Source organism: Oncorhynchus mykiss, chromosome 3 (genome assembly GCF_013265735.2).
Source record: "Oncorhynchus mykiss isolate Arlee chromosome 3, USDA_OmykA_1.1, whole genome shotgun sequence".
NCBI classification, from domain to species: Eukaryota; Metazoa; Chordata; class Actinopteri; order Salmoniformes; family Salmonidae; genus Oncorhynchus; species Oncorhynchus mykiss.
In genome coordinates, this window is record NC_048567.1 from 36,536,427 (window position 1) to 36,543,505 (window position 7,079).

Sequence of the window (7,079 nt, forward strand, 5' to 3'; positions counted from 1 at the left end):
TCTCGATTGGATTCAGGTCTGGACTTTGACTTGGCCATTCTAACACCTGGATATGTTTATTTTTGAACCATTCCATTGTAGATTTTGCTTTATGTTTTGGATTATTGTCTTGTTGGAAGACAAATCTCCGTCCCCGTCTCAGGTCTTTTGCAGACTCCATCAGGTTTTCTTCCAGAATGGTCCTGTATTTGGCTCCATCCATCTTCCCATCAATTTTAACCATCTTCCCTGTCCCTGCTGAAGAAAAGCAGGCCCAAACCATGATGCTGCCACCACCATGTTTGACAGTGGGGATGGTGTGTTCAGCTGTGTTGCTTTTACGCCAAACATAACGTTTTGCATTGTTGCCAAAAAGTTCAATTTTGGTTTCATCTGACCAGAGCACCTTCTTCCACATGTTTGGTGTGTCTCCCAGGTGGCTTGTGACAAACTTTAAACAACACTTTTTATGGATATCTTTAAGAAATGGCTTTCTTCTTGCCACTCTTCCATAAAGGCCAGATTTGTGCAAAATACGACTGATTGTTGTCCTATGGACAGAGTCTCCCACCTCAGCTGTAGATCTCTGCAGTTCATCCAGAGTGATCATGGGCCTCTTGGCTGCATCTCTGATCAGTCTTCTCCTTGTATGAGCTGAAAGTTTAGCGGGACGGCCAGGTCTTGGTAGATTTGCAGTGGTCTGATACTCCTTCCATTTCAATATTATCGCTTGCACAGTGCTCCTTGGGATGTTTAAAGCTTGGGAAATCTTTTTGTATCCAAATCCGGCTTTAAACTTCTTCACAACAGTATCTCGGACCTGCCTGGTGTGTTCCTTGTTCTTCATGATGCTCTCTGCCTTTTTAACGGACCTCTGAGACTATCACAGTGCAGGTGCATTTATACGGAGACTTGATTACACACAGGTGGATTGTATTTATCATCATTAGTCATTTAGGTCAACATTGGATCATTCAGAGATCCTCACTGAAATTCTGGAGAGAGTTTGCTGCACTGAAAGTAAAGGGGCTGAATAATTTTGCACGCCCAATTTTTCAGTTTTTGATTTGTTAAAAAAGTTTGAAATATCCAATAAATGTCGTTCCACTTCATGATTGTGTCCCACTTGTTGTTGATTCTTCACAAAAAAATACAGTTTTATATCTTTATGTTTGAAGCCTGAAATGTGGCAAAAGGTCGCAAAGTTCAAGGGGGCCGAATACTTTCGCAAGGCACTGTATGTGAGAATGCTGTTCATTGACTCCGTGTTCAACACCCTCGTGCCCTCCGAACTCATCACTAAACTAAGGACCCTGGGATTAAACACCTCCTCCTCCAACTGGATCCTGGACTTCATGAGGGGCCGCCCATAGGTGAGGAGGGTAGTCAACAACACATCCACCACGCTGACCCTCAACACGGGGGCCCCTCAGGGGTGTGTGCTTAGTCCCCTCCTGTACTCCCTGTTCAGCCATGACTGCGTGGCCACGCATGACTCCAACACCATCATTACGTTTTCTGACAATAGGCCTGATCACCAACGACGACGAGACATCCTACAGGGAGACGGTCAGAGACCTGACAGTGTGGTGCCAGGAAAACAATCTCTCCCTCAACATCAGCAAGACAAAGGAGCTAATAGTGGACTACAGGAAACGGAGGGCTGAGCAAGCCCCCATCCACATGGACAGGGCTGTAGTGGAGCAGGTCGAGAGGTTCCTCGGTGTCCACATCACTAAGGAATTATTCTTGGCCACATACATCAACACATTCTTTAAGAGGGCACAACAATGCCTCTTCCCCCTCAGGAGGCTAAAAAGATTCAGCATGGGCCCTCATATCCTCAAAAAGTTATACAGCTGCACCATTGAGAGTATCTTGATTGGCTGCATCACCACTTAGTATGGCAACTGCTTGGCATCCGACCACAAGGGGCTACAGATGGTAAAATGTACGGCTCAGTACATCACTTGGGCCAAGCTCCCTGCTATCTAGGACCTCTACACCTGATAGTCTACACCTGTTGTTTATGAAGCATGTAACAAATAACATTTGATTTAATCCCCTTTCCCTCCCTGTGAGCCAAGAGTGAGATAGCTGCTACAAATCACATCCCTGACTGGAACCCCTTACTTCAGTGAGAGGAAAGCAATGTGAACAGGATGAACCATTGTCCAAAGACAGGGGAGAAATATCAATACATTTGGACTACACATCTGGAGAAAGTGGTGGGTAGGGTGGGTCCACCAGGCCTCAGAGGGAAAATTGGACAAGTGGAGGCTTGTAAATGTGATGCCAGTTGACATGACTGGACGAAACAGATAGGTTGTTGATCCCACACAGGCCTGCACCTGCTCTGGGTAAAACCAGAGACTGCGGATGAAACTAGAACTCTGGCCAAAGCATATGCATTGTGAACCAGTGTCTGGATTATTGAACACTGCAGTCTGGATTATTGAGACTCCTGAGGAGCAGTTTGAAGAACATGTCATTTCGGGACAATAACTATCATAAATTCAAGAGTACTCTACCATGGCACAACATCCAGAATCAGGTCATATCTTTGCATATCAGAGATTAATGTCAACCAATGAAATGGAATCATTGCAAATAGATCTCATTAATCTAGACAATGTCCTGGAAGCCAATATCCCTGACAGAGAGAGGACGGCTTGCAGACTGACAGAGAGAGAGAGAATATGAGGGGGAGTGAGGGAAGGATTTCAGAATCAGATGTGGAAAACTTTAAAACAAACCGACATCTGATTGGATAATAATCTAAACATCTAACCCACCAACCCCAGGGGACGAACCATGTCTCCTGATACAGCCACTGAGAGGCCTGCGAAGCACCTCTCCACCAATGATGAAGAGCAAGGCGACCCCTTCTCCATCAAACATCCCGTCTGCTTCCAGGAATGCAGGCTGTGGAGACAAAGAGGGGCCTTAGACGAGCTCCACATGACGCCAGGCTGTGTAGGTGGGCCCATGGAAAAGTGAGGTCCTAACCCATCACCTGATCCGACTGTAGACTGTTTTTCAGTTTCATATGGAGGCAACTGGAGAACTTACATCAACATTCTGATGTCTTCAACAATATACGCTTACAGCTAAAATAAGTGAAAACTTCTGTGACCATTATTACCAGACAGTTAGATTTTTTGTTCTGACAAAGACTTCACATGATGAACTCAAGACATCAAGATGAACAATACCTTTTTGGACATTGAAAGAGGGCAAAGACAATGGAGCGAAACAGAAAAGACAAACAGACACACATGCACACACAGACACATGCAGATGGACACGCACAGACACTCACAGGCATTCATACACCCACGTGTGCACAACCGTCTGGTTACTGTGTGAAAGCGGTAGCATCTGTTGGTTTATTACAGAGATAGGAGAGTTTATATTGAAGAGACAGAGATAAACAAAATGAAGATGCATATTCCTCACTGTCTCAATCTTTCAATCTATTCTGAGGATAGAGTGAAAATCCCAAATGGTGGGGGACAGAAAGTGGTGCCATGGCAAAGCTAATCGTTAGACGTCTCTGAGCTGGAGTTGGCCCATCAGTTCTGGCCCATCATCCCGTTCAGCGGTGACATCGGTGTTTCCCTTCAACTCCTACAGCATGACGTAACTCCACTAAAGGCCATGTGATCACCATTATAAAGCTTCATGAAAAACACCTATATCCTGCCAGTCTCCCAATGCTCAATGGACTTGCAGTGTATTCAGTGATGTGAAACATTCTGAACCCTGCAGATTTTATATTTGATTTATTTCACCTTTATTTAACCAGGTAGGCAAGTTGAGAACAAGTTCTCATTTGCAACTGCGACCTGGCCAAGATAAAGCAAAGCAGTGTGACACAGACAACAACAACAGAGTTACACATGGAGTAAACAATAAACAAGCCAATAACATAATAAACAAATCAATGACACAGTAGAAAAAAGAAAGTCTATATACAGTGTGTGCAAAAGGCATGAAATAGGCCATAGGAGCAAATAGTTACAATTTAGCAGATTAACACTGGAGTGATAAATGAGCAGATGATGGATGATGTGCAAGTAGAGCTACTGGTGTGCAAAAGAGCAGAAAAGTAAATAAAATAAAAACAGTATGGGGATGAGGTAGGTAGATTGGGTGGGCTATTTACAGATGGACTATGTACAGCTGCAGCGATCGGTTAGCTGCTCCGATAGTTGATGTTTAAAGTTGGTGAGGGAAATAAAAGTCTCCAACTTCAGCGATTTTTGCATAGATAGACAACAGAGCTGACACAATTCCCTGTTCAATCTGACAGACAATGAAATCTGTTCTACAACGTACAATTTGAAGACGAAATCTGGGCAGAATCCTGGGAGCAAATCCCATAGATGACGGGGATCAAGAGGTTGTGAACCCTCCCTTTGGCGAACATTCCCTTTTTCATTACTGGAGATGAGTACTATAGATTGTATTTATTGGACCCTTATTTTACCAGGTAAGTTGACTGAGAACACATTCTCATTTACAGCACCGACATGAGAAATAGTTACAGGGGAGAGGAGGGGGGATGAATGAGCCAATTGGAAGCTGGGGATGATTAGGTAGCCATGAGGGTATGAGGGGCAGATTGTGAATTTAGCCAGGACACACTTACAATGAGTGCCATGGGATCTTTAGTGCCCACAGAGAGTCAGGGTACCCGTTTAACAACGTCCCATCTGAAAGACGGCACCCTACACAGGGCAATGTCCCCAATCAATGCCCTGGGGCATTGGGATATTTTTTTGCGGTCAGGGGAAAGAGTGCCTCCTACTGGTCCCCCAACACCACTTCCAGCAGCATCTGGTCTCCCATCCAGGGACCGACCAGGACCAACCCTTCTACGCTACAGACCATAATAAATTGTGGAAGTGTGAAAAGCAAGCTGTCATTAGCATGTCTCTGCCTTGTCATCTCTTCTCCACACACCACACACATACGGTGTATTCGTAAAACTATTCAGACCCCTGGACTTTTTCCACATTTTGTTATGTGGAATGTTGCAAATGTATATACTTTTAAAAAAAAACTGAATATCACAAGTATTCAGACCCTTTGCTTGGAATTGAGCTCAGGTGCATCCTGTTCCAATTGGTCATCCTCGTTTCTACAACTTGATTGGAGCGCACCTGTGGTAAATTCAGTTGATTGGACATGATTAGGTAAGGCACACACCTGTCTATAAGGTCCCACAGTTGACAAGTGTCATGGAATATTCTTTTTTTCTCAATTATTAATATATTTTTTAAATGTACCCCTTTTTTTGCCCAATTTCGTGGTGTCCAATTGGTAGTTAGTCTTGTCTCATCGCTGCAACTCCTGTATGGACTCGGGAGAGGTGAAGGTTGAGAGCCGTGCGTCCACCGAAACACAACCCAACCAAGCCACACTGCTTTTTGACACAATGCCCACTTAACCCGGAAGCCAACCGCACCAATGTGTCGGAGGAAACACAGTACACCTGGCGACCGTGTCAATGTGCACTGCGCCCGGCCTGCCACAGGAGTGGCAGATAAACAGATAATAAAACACCTAATGGAACAGCGGGGACTGTGAAGCAACACAAACATTGGCACAGACACATGCATACATACACACACACACACACACACACACGGATTTAGTAATGTAGATATATTAGCTGCTTTGGCAGCAGCTAATGGGGATCCATAATAAATTCAAATACAAATACCATGGAACAGCTAGAGGTCAAATTTCAATATTGAAACAATGTTGTAAATGTGGGAGAGAGACAGCAAGGTTATTACAAATCTCTAGTGTTGAAAACCAAATGCTAGTCTAAAAGACATGGGAGATGATGTCTACAGTGTAGATCTAGTATATAAATTGCCTGGCTGAGCTTATGAGACAGTGGATTGCGCAGTCAGACGTAACAGAGTAAATAAGCTTTTCAACATCATACATTTAGCCGGTGGTAACTTGTGGAATAGACACTGGCTGGAATGCAGTTTTAACTAATCCAATCCAGCATCCAGGAATAGACTCACCCTTTGTAGTATAAAAATCAGTGAATGTATTGTAATGTTATAAAATTGTATAAACTGCCTTAATTTTGCTGGACCCCAAGAAGAGTAGCTGCTGCTTTCGCAGCAGCTAATAGGGATCCATAATAAATACAAATCGAGACATATCCCAAGAGACTTGCAGCTGTAATTGCTGCAAAAGTTGTCTCTACAAAGTATTGACTTTGGGGGGTGAATAACTATCATAAATTCAAGAGTACTTTACCATGGCACAACATCCAGAATCAGGTCATATCTTTGCATATCAGAGATTAATGTCAACCAAAGAAGTGGAATCATTGCAAATAGATCTCATTAATCTAGACAATGTTCTGGAAGCCAACATCCCTGACAGAGAGAGGACGGCTTGCAGACAGACAGAGAGAGAGAATGTGAGGGGGAGTAAGGGAAGGATTTCAGAATCAGACGTGAATTGCTCAAGTTCTGTTTTTTTGTCTTATTTCTTGTTTGTTTCACAATAAAAAAATATTTAGAATATTCAAAGTGGTTGGCATGTATTGTAAATCAAATGATACAAACCCCCCAAAAATCTATTATAATTCCAGGTTGTAAGGCAACAAAATAGGAAAAATGCCAAGGGGGTGAATACTTTTGCAAGCTACTGTAGTGTTGTGTGTTCCTTCCAAACAACTCAACTCCACAGAATATTTGCCAGTAGCGCTGTGGAACATCCAGATCCTCCCATGAACACCATTCTTGTTTAGTGTTTTACGTATCGTAGACTCGTCAGAGATGCTAGCATGTTACAGAGATTTCTGTAAGTCTTCAGCTGACAATTTAGGATTCTTCTTGACCTCATTGCGCATTCTGCGCTGTGCTCTTGCAGTCATCTTTGCAGAACTCTCCTCATGAGAGTAGAAACAGTGCTGAACTTTCTCAATTTATAGACAATTTGTCTTACCGTGGACTGATGAGCATCATGGTTTTTAGAGATACTTTTGTAACCCTTTCCAGCTTTATGCAAGTCAACAATTCTTCATCTTGGGTCTTCTGAGATCTCTTTTGTTCAAGGCATGG